Source organism: Engystomops pustulosus, chromosome 2, assembly GCF_040894005.1.
Source record: "Engystomops pustulosus chromosome 2, aEngPut4.maternal, whole genome shotgun sequence".
In the NCBI taxonomy this organism is placed as follows: domain Eukaryota; kingdom Metazoa; phylum Chordata; class Amphibia; order Anura; family Leptodactylidae; genus Engystomops; species Engystomops pustulosus.
Genome location: NC_092412.1, coordinates 87038226 through 87057316, shown reverse-complemented (window position 1 = coordinate 87057316; position 19091 = coordinate 87038226).

The window sequence follows — 19091 nt, the reverse complement described above, 5'->3', positions numbered from 1 at the left end:
GAACTTCACAGACTGCTACACTGTGCAAGAAGCACTTCCCTCCGTTCCTCTGTGTGCTGAAGCTTCCTCTGCTGCTGTGAGCTTACAGCAGGAAAAGGAAGGGGAAGTAATGAGTGAACAATTGGGAGGGGGAAACAGTGTAACAGTGTGTGAAGCTGCAGCATGGAAGGGCTTGGTAATGCCCCAAAAGTTCTCCCGGCTAATTAGCATAATATTAAAAGTTGATTTTAGAAGGAAAGAGGAAATGGATAACAAATATAAGAAAATTGTAATGAAATGGTTAAAACGAGACAGCCTCGGGTCTTCGGCAGATCCGAGGCGGACTTGGAGACCGGTTGCCGCTCCCCGATGACTTCACGTCTATTTAAAGCCACCGCCAGCTTTGCCAGCGGCGATCAACGGGATAACTTGCTTGCAATATGCAGCAAAGACTTACTGGCTATGGAGAGGGTTCAGCCCATGAGCCCTCTCCATGCACCCGCACCCGACATGTGCAGTACTATTATGGTGCATATCGTTAAGGGGTTAAAGGACTATTATGTGTCCCTATTAGATGTTTTGTTTTATGTTTACGTCTTTTCTTCACTTTTCCTTACTTTGGAATATTTACTTCTATTTTTCTAAGTTTATCATTATCACTGAGTCATTTATAATCGTTGTATATAAAATGAGTCAAGTGGCAAAATCCAAATGCCTCAGGCAAGTGGATTTGATTGTGGTCAGACCTATGGAGGAAATAAAGTGCTGTAATATGGAAACTGGATGTTTATAATTGTTCTATGCAGAATATTGAGATACATTTTAAGTAGACATCCTGTACTTGCAGATGAATTTCTCATGCTATTGTTAATTAAGTCAATGCATCTTTGCTTCTCAGTGTTCTGTGCTCTTTGATGAAAGACATCCTTGAACAACTAATTTTTCTGTAATTATGGACAAATCTGCCAATGGCTCATTTAAAGAACATGTGTCGCTTTTCTTTTTCTTTTGTAAGTGCTATTGACTTGAAAGTATTTTCTTTTAATTTAAAACATTCTAAATGTACTTCTAGCTAGTGATAGGCAATTTTGGTTAAAGGTAATCAGTAGAAATGAGTGGTTTGGTCAAAATTAGGTTTCAACAAGTTTGTCCAAATTATAAACGTTTTCACGTCGGGTTACCCGAATTTTCTCCGTTTTGCGCTGATGTTCCCTGAATTGCCCTGGGATTTTAGCGCATGCAATCGGACTGTGGTGCATGGGCACCGTCATGCACGCGATGGAAATTGGGGGGTGTGGCCGTCGGATTAGGAGAAACCGCCGTATTTTTTTTAAAAAATGTGTCGCTTGACACGCACTTACCTGCACCCCGTCTGGCTTGGTGAAATTCTGTGAACTCCGACGGAATTCAGCGCAATTGCTGTTGTTTGTTCTTTTTGCATTGGAGATTTTCTCCTACTTGTGATACCATTGAGCTTTGCGTGTTGGATAGTAACTCCCGCTGGTGGCAGTCAAAAGCAGATGGCGCATGGGCACATATTAACTGTGGCACATGGTAACAGATGGTGTGTAAAACCCACATAAAAACTGCCATACTGTAGTATCACACTATATGGTATGATCAATCAGACAACCTAGGTTTAAAATACACTAGTGCAGTGATGGCAAACCTTTTAGACACCGAGTGCCCAAAACTTCAACCAAAAACCCACATATTTTTTGCAGTGCCAATGCGACAATTTAAGCAGTAACTTATTACTCCCTGCTCACAGGTTTAAATTGTATCGGCACCCGAGGACACCAATACAGTAGAAAGAAGTTTGGTATTATCATTTTATCTTCCTTCCAGGGTCCTGGGACTGCAAGAGGCTTTGAGTGCTGTTTGGCAAACTCTGTGCTGGGGTGATGGTCCGGGTGCCCATAGAGAGGGCTCAGAGTGCCACCTCTGGCACCACTGCCATAGGTTAGCCACCACTGCACTAGTGGGTCTGAAAAAGTGTAAAAAAAGAGTTTAAAATATGTGAAAAATTAAAAAAAAAGTTCAAATCAGCTTGCTTTCCCTACAACTGATAAAATAATAAAATACAAAATCATCAACATGTTTGTTCTATCAAAATATAATAACATTTATTCCTGGTGTTGAATTCCATAATAAACAATAGTGCCCAAATGTCTGAATTGCCACTGTACAGAAGGTTTTTCATTTTTTTAAACAACTTGGCGCTCAGCATTCAATATATATCAGGCATTGAGCTGATACCGATTCAACTCGTAATCAGAACTGAGCCAGCATCATAAAACACAGGGTGTCAGCTGTAACTAACAGCTGACACCCCAGTGTAACACCTGAGTGATCTCTGATCGTAGGTGTTCAACCTGTTAAATGCCGTGTTCAGTGCGAACTTGCCATTTTACTTGCCTCTCAGGGGTCTCTCCCCCATGGTGGACCCCCTGTGCTGTGGGCGCAGATAATTTCAATGACAACCATGAGGTCCGATCAGGACCACAGGGCTGTCCGCAGGCAGTGACTGTAAGATCTCGTCTACGTAAGATCCTGTCATGTGCATAGGCTGGCTGAGGTAATACCCTGGAATACATCAGTATTGCAGGGTAAAATCACGAGCAAGCACCGTCCCACCGTTTTAAAAAAGTTTAACAAATTTTTATTCAATAAAAAATAAATTAATAAAAATGCCCCAAATCTCCATTAACGCATAAAATGACATAAAAACACATAAAAGTCAAAATGATAACACTATCCCTACATATATAGTACAAAAAAATTCAATAAACAGTGATCAAAAAAACATATCTACTCCAGAATAATACTGGTGTAAAGTAAAACATGTCCAGCAAAAACAAGCCATCATCCAGCTCTGTAGACAAAAAAAGTGAGTGTTATTGCACTTGGAAGATGGCAATGCAAAAACTATAGATTGTGAGACACTGAAGGGGTTAACTGTGGATGGGCGGTATGTTTCCCCTAGGTTTTGCTATTATGCAAGGCCTTAGTGCTGAGGTTGGGTTGTCCAGCACCGTGGACACAGGTGGTGGGAACAGCCCAATCAGCCTGCATAAAGCCGCTCAGCAGAGCTGAGAGTGTGTTCTCTCTGAGTGGAGGCTGGAGAGCACGCAGCCTTGACCTCTGTGCCTGGAGCAGCCAAGTGTTTTTGTTAGTGGTGAGTCAGAGAACCATTGTTTAGTTAGCACCCTGACGGGTAGGATATTATTTTGTTTTTGATGCCTGAATGTGAAGGCTGTTTTATTTTGTTCCTGCTGAAATAAACACAGGCTAGACCTATTTTGGACTGTACCTTGGTCTCACTGTCGTGAACTGCATCACAGCACCCCGCTACCACGGTCTCTACTGGGCCAAATCCCCACATATGGTGCTTCGGATTGCGGGCAGTTAAAAAAGACACACACCTGAAAGGCTCGCTACATCCTGCAACATTGCATGGCCTGGGTGAAATTGCAGGATACAGCCAAGATGGAGGACTTTATTAAATACCTGCAAGAGGAGGCCAGAGCTAATCGGCAGCAGCAGCAAGCCATGCTCCGGCAACAGCAGGAAGAGTCCCAGGCTAATCGGCAGCTGCAGCAAGCCATACTCCAGCAACAGTAGGAGAGGTCCTGTCAGCAGCAAGCCATGTTCCAGCTGATGATGGAAAAGTTATCTGGCATTATGGCGGCATCGCAGACGACGGCTACGCAGGGGTCCCATACTGGTTTGCAAGGGTACCCGGTAGTCCAGCATTCCGCACGGGCTGCAGTGCAGAAGGCCTTACAAAAGATGACGGCGACCGACGACGTGGAGGCGTATCTCACTGTGTTTGAGCGAGTAGCTGAGCGAGAGGAGTTACCAGCAGTGGGCAGATGTCCTGGCACCGTTCTTGACTATCGAATCGCAGAAGGCTTACTACGACCTGAGTGAAACGGAGGCCCGTGAGTACCCCCAGCTAAAGGCGGAGATTCTGGCTCATCTTGGGGTCACCGTTCAAGTTCGTTCCAGCCGGGTCCACCAGTGGGCTTACTCAGAAAAACTACCCCCACGCTCCAAAATGCATGACCTGATCCATCTTGTCCGGAAGTGGCTACAACCAGAGGACTGCACCCCAGCACAGATGGTAGAGAGAGTGGTCCTCGACAAGTTCACCCGTTCTCTGCCCTCTTGGTTCCAGCAGTGGGTTGGACAGGCCGGTCCCACAAAAGCTTAGGAACTCGTGTCCCTAGTAGAGAGATATCGGGCTACGGAGGACCTTCTACTTACCTCTCCCACACGAAGCAGTGCCAGTGACAGGGTCACCAAACCATCTAGTAAGACCGCTACTGCGGAAAAGGGGAGACATGTCAGGTTGGGAGGGGGTTCATTGGGGGGCGTGGATACCCAGAAACCCAGTGAGGCTCGTGACAGAGGTCATAGCCGTATCCAGTGCTGGCGATGCCATGAAATGGGCCATATTGGAGCCAATGGACTGCAACCAGACCCGACGAGTGTCACTGTTTGCCCGGCCGGTTCTGGCAGCCGAGTTAGTCACGGATGCAGAACCCCAAGTGTGCATGGTCACAATCGGTGATCACACAGTGGAAGCCTTGCTAGACTCAGGGAGTCTGGTCACCCTGGTGCGGGGAACTTTGGTTGAACCTGGACTATACAGTGGGCGGAAAGTGGGAGTGTTGTGTATACATGGGGACACTCGCGAATATCCCACTGCTGTCATCAACCTACATACCCCTTGTGGTACTATTACCCATGAAGTGGGGGTGGTGGGGACCCTGTTTCATGAGGCTATTATCGGCAGAGACTTACCTGTGTTTTGGGACCTCTGGAGACGAAGACCCACCTCAGGTGCTGTTGCAGATAATGGACAACAGGTATGTCCGGCAGTGGCCCCTGAACCCTTTGAGGCCGATGTACCCACACCAGCAGTAGGGGTGACCCCATGTGATGAATTCTCTCCCCTAGAGGTTCTAGCTGGTGAGGTCGAGGGCCACAGGGAGGTAGCTGACATGCCGGACCTTGAGATCTCCCGTGAAAATTTTGGGGCTGCACAGCTACAGGACCCTACCTTATTTAAAGCACGGGAGAATGTTAAAGTAATAAATGGGGTACTCCAAATACCAGGGGCTGACAAAATATACCCCCGAATGGTGATTGTTGGGGAACTTTTGTACAGGGTTGACCAGATACGGGGTGAGGAGATTGAGCAACTTGTAGTACCCCAATCGGCACATAAACATGTGGTGGGAGGGCACTTAGGTGCTGAGAAGACCCGAGAGAGGATCCTGCAGAGATTTTTCTGGCCCGGGGTGTGGGAGGAGGTAAACCGGTATTGTAGCTCCTGCCCTGAGTGCCAACTTACTGCCCCGGTGTCCCACTTCAGGAGTCCTCTGGTACCGTTACCAATCATAGAGGTGCCGTTTAAACGGATTGCAATGGATTTGGTTGGCCCCATAGTCAAGTCCACAAGGGGGCACCAGTACATCCTGGTTATCCTGGACTACGCTACGTGGTATCCAGAGGCAATCCCGTTAAGGAACACCTCCTCCAAAAACATTGCTAGGGAGCTGTTCAAGGTGTTCTCCCATACAGGCCTCCCCAAGGAAATCTTGACTGACCAGGGAACCCCATTCATGTCTAGAGTAATGAAGGAGATGTGTAAATTACTCCAGGTTAAACAGCTCCGCACCTCTGTATATCATCCTCAGACAGATGGCCTGGTCGAGAGCTTTAACAAGACCTTGAAGGGAATGCTAAAGAGGGTGGTCAGCAAAGATGGGAAGGACAGGGATTGTTTGTTACCTTATTTGATGTTTGCCATACGTGAAGTTCCCCAGTCCTCCACGGGTTTCTCACCCTTTGGTCGTTCCCCACGTGGGCTTTTGGATGTAGCTAAGGAGACCTGGGAACAGGAGAGGACCCCCCACCGTAGTGTGATTGAACACGTCTCCCTTATGCAGGACCGCATAGCGGCAGTAATGCCCCTTGTAAAGGAGCATATGACAAGGGCACAAGAGGCCCAGTCTAGGGTCTACAATAGGTCAGCCAGACTCAGGACCTTTAACCCAGGTGACAGAGTGTTAGTTCTGGTGCCCACCGTTGAGAGTAAGTTCTTGGCGAAATGGCAAGGTCCATATGAGGTCATGGAGATAGTGGGGGACGTTAACTACAAGGTATCTCAGCCGGGGAGGAGGAAACCCGAACAGATATACCACGTGAACCTCCTAAAGCCATGGAGGGAAATAGAGTCCCTGATAGCTGTGGGAGTAGGAAAAGCGTCTGTCCCCAAGAAGGTGACACTGGAGGTGGGTGTACCCGAAGCCAAGGTGCCTGAAGTACGGATCTCGGAGTCCCTCTCCAGGGCCCAGATTCAGGAAGCGAAGGAGTTTGTGCTCCGAAACGTTGATGTGTTCTCTAAGTTACCGGGACGTACTTCAGTCATCAAGCATGACATTATAACCGAGCCCCACATCCGGGTACACCAAAAACCCTACCGGGTCCCTGAAGCGCGCCGGCTTGCCATATCCGAAGAAGTCAGGCAGATGTTAGACCTGGGGGTTATCGAGGAGTCTAAAAGTGTCGAGTCCTATTGTGTTGATTCCCAAACCTGATGGTTCCCTACGGCTCTGCAATGACTTTAGGAAGTTGAACGAGGTGTCCAAATTTGATTCTTACCCTATGCCCAGAGTTGACGAGTTGATAGAACGACTTGGACAGGCTAGGTTCTTCTCCACCCTTGACTTGACGAAAGGGTATTGGCAGGTACCCCTTACTGACAGGGCTAAAGAGAAGACCGCTTTTGTTACTCCTGATGGGCTTTTTCAGTATGTGGTACTTCCCTTTGGGCTACATGGGGCTCCTGCCACATTCCAGAGGTTAATGGATCTCCTGCTAAAACCTCACCGGAGATATGCCTCGGCCTACCTGGATGACATCATAGTCTATAGTAACGATTGGGAGAGTCATCTAGCCAAGGTGCAAGCAGTGGTAGACTCCCTGAGGGCAGCAGGGTTGACAGCGAACCCCCAAAAATGTGCACTGGGTCTGGAAGAGGCCCGTTACCTGGGGTACCGTATTGGGCGAGGTGTCATCAAACCCCAAGTAAATAAAGTGGAGGCTATCCAGCAGTGGCCACGACCTATGAGCAAGAAGCAACTGAGGGCTTTCCTAGGCATAGTGGGCTATTATCGCCGATTTATTCCCGATTTTGCTACCATAGCGGCACCCCTGACTGACCTGACCAAGGGTAGCAGGTCGGTGATGGTAAAGTGGAGTGAAGAGGCTGAGGGGGCGTTTCAGCGACTTAAGACGGTTTTGTGCGAGGGACCAGTACTGATCACCCCTAACTTCACCAAGACCTTTATTGTGCAGACTGACGCTTCTGACGTGGGCTTAGGGGCTGTCCTGTCCCGAGTAGTGGAGGGTGAGGAACATCCTGTAACATTCCTGAGCCGCAAGCTCACACGTCCTGAGAAGAACTATAGCATAGTTGAGAGGGAGTGCTTGGCGATAAAATGGGCTCTGGAATCCCTGAGGTATTACTTGATAGGGCAACAGTTTACACTAGTGACCGATCACTCTCCCCTCACCTGAATGAGTCAGGCCAAAGAGAGGAACGCCAGGGTCGCAAGGTGGTTCCTAATGTTGCAGAATTTCAAATTCACGGTGGAAAATCGAGCAGAAAAGCTGCATGGGAATGCCGATGCCCTATCTTGTACCCACTGTCTGATGGCCAAAAGTGTTTGCCCCCACAGGGTCAAACAGAGGGGGAGGGTAGGTGAGACACTGAAGGGGTTAACTGTGGATGGGCGGTATGTTTCCCCTAGGTTTTGCTATTATGCAAGGCCTTAGTGCTGAGGTTGGGTTGTCCAGCACCTTGGACACAGGTGATGGGAACAGCCCAATCAGCCTGCATAAAGCCGCTCAGCAGAGCTGAGAGTGTGTTCTCTCTGAGTGGAGGCTGGAGAGCACGCAGCCTTGACCTCTGTGCCTGGAGCAGCCAAGTGTTTTTGTTAGTGGTGAGTCAGAGAACCATTGTTTAGTTAGCACCCTGACGGGTAGGATATTATTTTGTTTTTGATGCCTGAATGTGAAGGCTGTTTTATTTTGTTCCTGCTGAAATAAACACAGGCTAGACCTGTTTTGGACTGTACCTTGGTGTCACTGTCGTGAACTGCATCACAGCACCCCGCTACCACGGTCTCTACTGGGCCAAATCCCCACAAGATTTTTCCCCATATTAGGTTTTATTCTGAGAAATTTAGTAAAACATAAGAAAAAATATCGTCATCGTACTAACCCATAGAATAAAAATAAGATGTTTATTAGGCTATATGGTGAACAACAACAAAAATAAGTAAAAAATCAATTACAAAATTGATGATTTTCTACTCCTCCACCCCCTAAAAATAGTTAATATGTTTTTAAAATAGGGCATACCAACCACAAAATGGTACCACTGAAAAATACATCTCGTCCCGTAAAAAATTCTCCACACATGGCCTCACTAACGGAAACACTTAAACTTTATGTGCCTGCGACCCATATCCCGGGTAGCAGGCACACCCGTGTACTTCTAGGTGCCCCAGCTTCTGAATTCACCTGTCCCGGCTCCAGCGGCGATCCCCGTAATGTACGTGCTCCCTTGTCCTGACTCCGATTCCGTGCTGCCTGTCCTGACCTATTGCTATGTTCTCGACTGAGACATTGTGCTGCCTGTCTTGACCTCCTGCCTGTCCCTGACCATGAGTTTGCCTCATGATTCTGCACTACGCCTTGGCCGCCACCGCAGGCAAAGTCATGCCTGTGGAACGACGTGGTGGTACCACTCCGCAAAAAGTCCAACCTGCTTTGCGGCAGGCTCTGGTGAAAACTGGGAACCACTTAGACTCCGGTCCGTCATCACCTGCGGTGGTACAGAGGATCCACTACCCCTGATCATGACACTTTATAGCCTACAAAAGGGCACCATTGAGGAAACTAAAATCCACTAAGCTTAACTTCCATTGTGGTGTATGTAGTGTTTAAGTGTTACTTAAAGACTACATACAGAAATAAGTGATTTCACATATAATGATTAGTGACAGTCAGCATGGGTTCACTAAGGATAGAAGTTGTCAGTCTAACCTGATCTGCTTTTCTGAAGAGGTGAGCAGATGCCTGGACAGAGGAGCTGCTATAAATATTGTGTTCTATGGATATTGTGTGACTTTGAAAAGGCATTTGACATTGTTCCTTTATAAACGCCTAGTGGATAAAATGGCAGGAATCATTTGCAATTGGATTAAAAACTGTCTGAAGGATCATATCCAGAGAGCTGTAGTCAATGATTCGTAGTAAAAATTGTCACCAGTTAAAAGTGGTGTACCCCAGGGTTCTGTGCTTGGCCCAATATTATTTTATTTATTTATTAATGATACATCTTTTGCAGATAGCACCAATCTTTGTAGTATGTATGTATAACAGTCTAAGGAGGATGTTCATAGGCTGCAGGGAGACTTGGACAAACTGAGTATTTGGTCATCCACTTGGAAAATTAGAATTAATGTGAATAAATGTAAGGTTATGCACCTGGGGACTAATAATCCACATGCAACATATATCATTGGGGTAGTTAATCTGAGGGAGTCCCTTGTTGAGAAGGACTTGGGGGTACTAGTAGATTAAATAAAAGTAGATTAAAAAACAGCAAGCATTGTCAATCATCTTCCTCTAAAGCCAGCAAGATCTTGTCATGTATCTGGATAGGGGGATGTAATATTACCACAGAACAAGGCCTTTAAAAGGAGCTGCATACTCCAGGTGAGGCCGAACCAATGCCTTGTTCTGGAGCTGGAGAGGGTACAACAAAGAGCCACAAAAGTGATAAGGACTATGGACGTTCTCAGTTATAAGGAAATATTAAAACAATAAAAAGATTAAAAAGTTTATTCACCAGAGGTGACAGGGCTTTTTTACAATGAGAACTGTCAATCTGTGGAATAGCCTGTCTCGGGCGCTGGTAACAGCAGGGAGAGCAGAGAGCTTCAAGAAGAGTCTAGATGCCTTTTAACATTTAAATAACACTGATAACCGTTATATAGAATTGTTTCTTCTGAATCCTTTCCTAATCTAATCCCTTCCCTTGGTTGAATTTGTTGGACGTGGTCTTTTTTCAACTGTATAAACTATGTAACTATGTATGTAAATGCATATTTTTCACCAATTTCCCCACATTAGGATTTTTTTCCCCACTTACCAGTACACGGCATGGAATATTAAATACTGTCACTTTGAAGTACAATTTGTTATGCAGGAAACAAGCCTCACACACAGCTCTGTACATGAAAAATAACGGCCAACTTGTTTACAGGACTCCAGTGCTAAAGAGTGTAGCACAATCTACCAGAGTTTGTCTTTAATTTTTGCCATTGTTGCAAATTCTACATTATTACAAAATCCAAACTAAATTAATAATTGGGAGCAACGTATATATAAAAGTTAAAAAAGAAACTTGTGAACAGAAACCTCAGCACAGTAACGCTCTTACTTTCCATTTTTATCACTTACATTCATTATGATCCACAAAAGACTTTTAACAAAATGGTGTTTTGATTCTGCTCATCAGCTGTTAAATCTTCAGGGAAATTAATGTACTGAGCTGTGCAGGGATTCTGAGACTGTCTCATCAGATGTTCTAGCTGGTGCTTACTAATAGTTAAATGTATACAATTAGTGCGGCTATTAAGCAGTCTGCATGGACAACATCCATTTAGAAACACTGCAAACAAATCACATCAAATTTTTAGACAGAAATCTTCCGAAGTCTGGACAAGTGTACAGCATTTACTGACTGCTAGTTAAATGGTCAATCCTAGTAACCCCTGTAGTAGTTCCTGATATGAGTGCAGAGGACTAAAATGTAGCAAAAAAGACTTTAAAGGGAACCTACCACCACGATTCTACCTTTAATGGGAAGTGAGGATAGCACTTTTTTGGGCTAATCCTCACATCCCGGCTATCTTTTAGAAAACTTTGATCCTGGGATATGGAGTGGAGTAGCCGGACATGAGGCTACAAGTCGCGGCTACTCCATGCCCCAGTAGCCTCTTTTCTCCGCCTACCATTTCATCTTCGCAGGTGCCGGGAGACTCGGACGAGGGCGCGCAGCTACGAAATTATTATATTTTGATAGAATGCGCCAATACCTAATGTGTTTATGATTTTTACTGTTTATTTAGATTTATATCAGTTATATGGAAAAGGGTAAAAGGGAGAAAGGGAGGTGCTTTGAATTTTTGTTTTTTTAATTATAATTTTTTTTCTTAAACTTTATTTTATTTTTACTATTACTAAATAGTAAATGGCACATTGTAATTAAATGGTTAAAACAAGACAGCCTCGGGTGTTCAGAAGACCCGAGGCTGCCACGATGACCGACCACCGCTCCCCGTTGACGTCAGGGGGAATGACGTTCGTCACCATGATGGCGGCACCCATGCGCCGGCATCTTTTTGAAGCCGCCGGCATCTTTGCCACAACGATGGACAGGATAACACCCTGCTAGGGTTACTGATAAGCCTTTGCTGCAATATGCAGCACCAGTCGTTAAGAGGTTAAAGGACATCTACCACCAGGATTAAGGATTGAAAACCAAGCACACTGACATACTTTTGTGTGCCCCCTCTGGCAGGATTTGCTCTTCTCTTATTCACTGTATTGCACAAATAACAAGTAAATCCGTAAAATGATAGAAATATCCCATTTATATTAATTAATTGTTTTTTTTTTAATTAATTAATTTTTTTAATATTAGATCAATTTTTTTTAGTTAGTTCTTTTCTTCAAACAGGCATAACATTTTTATTTTTTATAGGGCTTGTTTTTGTAGTTATACATTATTTCATTTTTGGCATCAATTTGGCATAAATGTGACTTTTAATACTTTTTATCTAGTTTTTTTCCCGGTTTAATGTGAAATAAATTAAATTTTTGGTATGTTTTACACAATTTTGCAATATTCACTATGTGGATTGAATAATTATTTAAACTGTACAGGTTGTAATGATTTGTATACAGACCGGAAGGTACTTCTGGTAGCTTTCTGACTAGTAGATGATCAACTGGACTCACCTGAGCATTTCATTAACACTGAATAATATTAGGTATTGATGAGATTATACATTGGGTTGACTGAAGGGTTTGGATATTGGAGGAAGATTATGTATTCTTTGTTTTTCTGTGTCCTTGATTATGAATTGTCCTGATTATTATCATAATTTTTTTGTGTTGCTATACTGGATTTGTGTATAAACTAAAAACTATTATTAATTTTTATAAAGATAGACCCTTTTGGTATGCTATTCTTGTTGAATGTCTACGATTAATTATTGTTAAAATAGGCAATTTTTTGTGATAGTACAATACTTAGCCTAGTATTGGTTGATCATGGTGATGAAGGGTAGAAAAGCCCTATAGGTGCCATATTTGACAGTCACTTATTGCTTCACAAGGGGATTGTCACAGTGCACTAACTATGCCCGTTCCATGAAGTACATTGTCATGGGATACCCATGCATCATCATGAAGTGTTGAGTGGAGGTTGTAACATTGAGTAACATTGAATGGAGGTTGGAATTTGGAGCTCTTTGGAAAGAATTATTATAATTTAACTGGTTCACAACCACCTGCCGTGTATTCACGGGCTGATCCCTCTCCAAAGTCGGTAAGTCTTTGCTGCATATTGCTAGTACCAATCGCAGGTGTTATCCCGGCAATGGCCACTGGCTACAAAAACATAATGGCCTCTGGGCGCCGCCATCTTGCTGAGGATCGTTGCTCCCTGTGCACATTGTAATGAATGAGGAGGAAAATCTTGCCTGAAAATACTGCCTTTAGTATGGCAGTAAATAATAGGATCGATCAGGCAACCTAGTGTTAAAGTACCCTAGGGAGTCTGAAATATAGTAAAAAGAAAAAAAAAGATTTAAAAAAATTATAATTAAAAAACCTAAAAATTCAAATCACCCCCCTCTCCCTAGAACTGATATAAATATAAATAAACAGTAAAAATCATCAACACATTAGGTATCGCCGCGTCCGAAAATGCCTGATCATTTGAAAATGGTACTTTTGCCATTTTGAAAAATATTTTAAAAATCTATAAAAAGTGATCAAAAGGCTGTACAGTACTGAAAATGATATCATTGAAAACATCATCAAAAGTCACAAAAATGACAGCTCCATACAATGAAGTATGAAAAAGTTATCAGAGCCAGAAGATGGCAAAATAAAAAAAAATTGGTACAGGAGGTTTTAATTTTTGTAAATGTATGAAAACATTATAAAACCTATACAAATTATATCCCAGTACAGGTGGTCCCCTACTTAAGAACACCTGACTTACAGACAACCCCTGGTTACAAAGCCAACATTTGTAAAATCCAATTGTCACAGAGATAAAAAAAAAATTGACTGTGGTTACAATTATAAAGTATACAGTTCCGACTTACATACAAAATAAACTTAAGAACAAACCTACAGAACCTATCCTGTACGTAACCCGGGGACTGCCTGTAATTGTATTGACCCAAAGAATAGAGTAGACATGTCACAATGAAAGCTGAAAAATACAAGCCCACAAGAAAACGGTGCAGATGCATTTTTTCATTATTTTCACTGCATTTGGAATTTTTTTTCCGCTTCCCAGTACATGGCATGGAATATTCAATACCATCCCTATGAAGTGCAATTTGTTATGCAGAAAACAAGCCATCACAGAGCTCTTTACATGTAAAAATAAAAAAGTTACAGATTTTTGAAGGTGGAGAGTGAAAAATGGAAATGAAAAAACACAAAAGGGCCTGGTCCTAAACCGGTTAATTTACAGAAGTTATTTTGGGTTTTCTGTGTTTCGATTCTACATGTTAAAATGTAGCAGGCAGTTTACCAGTACATCCTCTTATGTCCCCACTGAATTACTGATGCTTTGCTGCAAGAACATATTTGTTCTTGTTTGTATTATTGAAACAGAAAGGATTTTTGAAGTGTACAGAAAATTATACATGCTTTTCCAATTTTTTTCAAAACAAATCAATGAAATATGTTCAGTCCCAGTGTTCTTTGATAACCCTAAATACATTTCAGAGTATCCATTTGCCTTTAGAAGCCACCAAATATATAATAAAGTACATCTATATGTATTTTATTTTCAGTATAGATACAATTTATTGTGAAGATTGTGATGGTAAGATATTTGTTAGAAAACATTGGTGAACAAACCACATCACGAAAATCAATGAAAAAACCAGATGGCTCAGGGATACAGTTGGTAAAGTATATTGCAGGGTTAGGTTCAAAGGGAACCTGGCATTCAAATTAACCCACCCAAAATAAATACTTTAAAACTATAATTAAAAGGCATTTCTGTTATCCCTAAATGGTTCCTATCTGTGGCTGCAATATTAAAAAATCAGTCATGTACAACTCACCTGAGGACAGACCAATCACAGTAAGTGAGTCCTGCACATTAATTGTTTCCTGCACTGCCCTGCCTTTGTGTTCCGGATTGACAGGTCTCACTGCCACCATCATGCCCCCATTATGGAACTAGTACTTAGGGATTAGCCGCCATAATTCAACTACAAACATATACAACTTCCTTTACTTTCCACTGCTTACCTCTGTGAGGCTGAAGAGAATTTCCGATGATGGGGTGAGGAGCAGGTATGAGAGAGACAGTGGATTTGCGTGACTTGCATCTGCTACCTCATTAACCACTGCCTTAGAATAGAGGGGGTTGAGAGAGAGGCTGGCTATGTGCAGAGAAATCTACTTTGCCCTTCACCCCTCCCTCAGGAATTCTCTTCAGCCAGGTTAGCAGTGTCAGCCCCGGTAAGGAGGGCAGGGTAACTTGGCTGTATACTGCAGCTGCCTGTCTGCATGACTGGAACAGGGAACATCATTAAAAGTCTTTTTTAAAAGACTGGTGGCTCTAATCCCATGGGCAGAGGCATCAGTGGAACATAAGGACATCTAAAATGTACTGTGTGTGGTTTGTGGGGGAAGGGAGGGTGTGGCTGGTGACAGGTTTTCTTTAAAGAAAAATCAGCACATACTCTGAACATCTCACAGAGCAATGTTTAATCCATCCTCCAGAAATTGAAGGGGTATGGTAAAACAGTTGACCTACCAAAATATGCACTACAACCTAAACTGAAAGTTCAGTCTAGAAGAGTATGAATTAGGAAAACATTCTAGCAGCACAGGTTACTTTAGATGAGATCCACAGTTCTGGTGATAGAATCTGTTTACAGGCAATATTTTAGTCATGTACACAAAAAATCTAGAATTCATGGAAGAGTGGCAAGAAGTAAGCCATTTTAAAAAGAAGCTAAGAAGTCCAGTTTGCAGTTGCAAAAAGCTACGAAGGGGGCACAGCAAGTGTATGGAAGAAGGTTCTCTGGATAGATGACACCAAAATGAAACTTTTGGCCTAAGCGTTTGAGGGAAAATGGATGGAAGAGATTCTTGTTTCAAAACCTGTTAGACGCTGCAAAAAAAACTTGAGGCTCACCTTCTAGCAGGACACGGTGGGCACACAACGTAGCATGGTGGGCACACGTCAGTGATGGGGAGAGGAGGAAGGGGGGAGCGCCGCTCACCCCCACCCCTCTCCATAGAGGAACATGGGGCACGCCACCGTATTCCGGGAAAAGATAGGACATGTTCTATCTTTTCACGAGCTAAGGAACGGTACCGCTCCCGTAGGGTGTTGAGCACCCATTGCCGTCTATGGGGGACGTATAGCCGACGTATATATGTCGGCCGTATATATGTCCCCCATACGGCTGTGTGAATGCAGCCTAAGTTACAATGATATTGTTAATGGTCATATGTTAAAAGGATTCAAATCCAGATCTACATCCAGTTGAGAATCTGTGGCCTGACACAAAATTTCACGAATGTTCACAAACATTCTCCAACCAATCTGCCTAAGCTAGAGCTATTTTTCAAAGAATGGTCAAAACTAATAGAGACATACCCGAAAAGACTTGAAGATGTCATTGTATCTGAAGGTGTTCATACACACTATGCATGCCATACTTTACATGGCACACTCCTTTTTTATTTAGCCAAAATTTGCAAAAGGGTGCATGATTATCTCTAAACTGCACAAAAACATGATATTTTTGTTGCTCAAAAAATATTTAAAAGATCAATAAAATACAATAAGTTTTTGGCTGTAATTTTTTAAAATAGGAAAACTACTGTATCAGTGTAACTCATACTTATTGCATACGGGACCACCTTGTAAGTATTTATTAGTATTTATTTATTAGTATAAATAAGTATACAAAAGGGGGGGAGCAGCACCTGTGTACAGGGATGATTGGGTGCAAATCTTGGCTGCATTGGGAATAAAAATACCTTGATTATTCACCTTAAATCTTGGAGTGCTGTCAATTGTTTGTAATATATATATATATATATATATATATATATATATATATATTTATTTATATCAGGTATTTTTAAGATTTGAATTCTATCAGTTGCTCTTTGGAGATACAGAGCAATTTGAATACTGGTAATGTGTGCGACTGATTAGTCCTGTCAAGCTAGCCACAGGTTAACAGGCCTCATTTCCCATTTCTGACAGCAATATATGCTGTTTCATGCTTCATTCACATTCTCTATGTTGAACACAAACCAGGGTCATTCTATATATGGAAATTTCTGTCTCCGGGGCAAAAAAATTAAAAAAGGTGAGATTGGCGCTTTAACCTCACTGGCCTCAGAAAATATGTTTTAGTCTGATACATTATACTAGTGGGAATTATTTATCAAGAAGATACAAGCCTGATATTTCAAAAATAATGAATTGTTCTGCTTTTGCAGCTGAAATTTTATGGTCTGGAGAGCATCAGCCAAAAATCCAAAGGAATTAAATAAACTTGGAAATGCTATATCATGAAGAACAGTTATGTAACTTATTTTCTGATAGTCTTGTCAAGTGTCACTGAAATCAGCTTTTCAAAGCTTTAATCTTTATTGAAACATTATTCTTTTTATCATGTGGACCTGCTGTTTTCAGACAGAGCCTGTTTTGGACCCTTCTGTCCGTAATTATGATGATGAGAAAAAGTTGTGTGATTGTGGTGCCTTCATTTAATAGAATTCATTTGTTCCCTTTCCCCTCACCAAACTTTGAATGCATTGAGGATTTATCGGATGTTATGGACACTGTTGAAATTATTGTAAAATATTTCTAAATGTATTTATTGTTATAGCAACATTCCAATGCAATTTTTGTATCAGTTTGTAGCCATTTTCTAGATTTCTGTTTTCAGTTTCATCTTTATAAACACAATTGTAGAAGGCACAAGGACCAAAGGAGGCAGAGCCCAAAGCTACTGTTAAAAATTAATAGCACATTAGATCACATGTAGAGGGTTAAATCTGTGGTAGATCACCATCTAAAAGTTTTTACACTCTTGTGACCACCCAGGCAGCCAATTCACAGCAAATTCATTATTTTATTGGATTGGAAGATTATTATTGATTGGCCTCATCTTTTGTTTTTTTCCCTATACTAAATTTTAGTTTTGCATTTGGCGTTACATATGGGTGAAACTGGTACATATTCCCTTTTTTTCATTTTTTCTAGTAATTTTTTAAGTAATCATGGTTATTCTCTACAAGTGAACATAGTATATTGATATAAATATATGAATTAAAAAATAGAATATGAATAGTAAAACATATTTGAAGATGAAAACAAAATAGTCTTCCTTTCTACTTTAGTCCCGTGAGACTAAGCTCCTTTTGATTGGTATAACCATTCATTTTCAGAAACTGATTGCTTAAAACTTGTGCTTTCTTTTTTACATATGTCCTTCACTTCAGTGTTCCAGAACGCCCGTCAAGTAGTCTTTAGAGGGATTATGGGAAAAAGAGTCATCAGAAAACAAAGTGTTTTCAGAATTCCACTCTGCTGCTTTCAGAGCGTTTCCATCAGGGCTCTTATTCATTTTGATTTATTTCCATCCATAAACAGACTAGCACTTTTCTATACTTCTATTGTTCTTCAAGAATGGGCCTTCTATTGGAGAAAAATGATGTCTCTGCGACCACCACTTTGCTCAATGCAGATCTTCATTAATCTGCAGCCACAGTACAAGCTTTTAGCAGCAAGCTCTGTTGATGGGAATTGAATTTGATACTGCTTTATACTTGTAAGGCTTCTCACAATAGGCTGCCTTTTTTTCCATGTATTCGCACAATTGGAGAGACCCAATTAAATAATTTGGTGGAATAATACGAAAGAAAAGAGTATGAGGTCCTAAAGTGAGGAGTTCTGCATTTTTGCTCCCTTTTTAGTATCATGTTAATTTATTTCCCGCTGAATCAGTAGCGTCTGGACATTGTAAATGTAGTTTGTATGCCAGGATTAATATGGACAAAGCAAATTCTATTTAAAGTAGATGTCAAATGTCGGGAAATGCTTTTTATTTTTATTCCATAACAATTGCCATTATCACACAATAATTGCAAATTCTCTATCCATCTATCTATTTATCCATCCATCAAAACAAAAAGAATTCAGCTGAACCAGATGGAGCTGGGTGCACACCTTTTGGACTTCAATTGAACCTTGATATACAAAAAATGTCAGTACACCTACATAAATTATTAAGCCGTTCCCGTATACTCTGCCAATAGATGGTGCTATTTATTGGTCTTATAGGTCTTCTAGGGGTATGTGATTGCACACTCCACCACAGTTAGTGTGGGATGGGCTGTTTGACATGCTGCCTAAGGCTACATTCACACGGACGTATAAAAACGGCCGTATACGTACCGTTTTTTTTACGGGTTACATATGGCCACATTCATTTCAATGGACAATACGTTCAACCATTTATATTGCCGTTTTTGACACTGGAGTGTACGTACCGTATACTGGCCATATAAAAATATAGAGCATGTCCTATTTTCTCCCGTATTTCAGTTCTGTATGCCCTTAAAGTCTATGGGCATGTATAAAATATGGGTTAAATACGTGCTGCATACGGATGAAAAACGTCACATATATACGGGCTCATACTGCCCGTAAATACAGGACTGGAGAA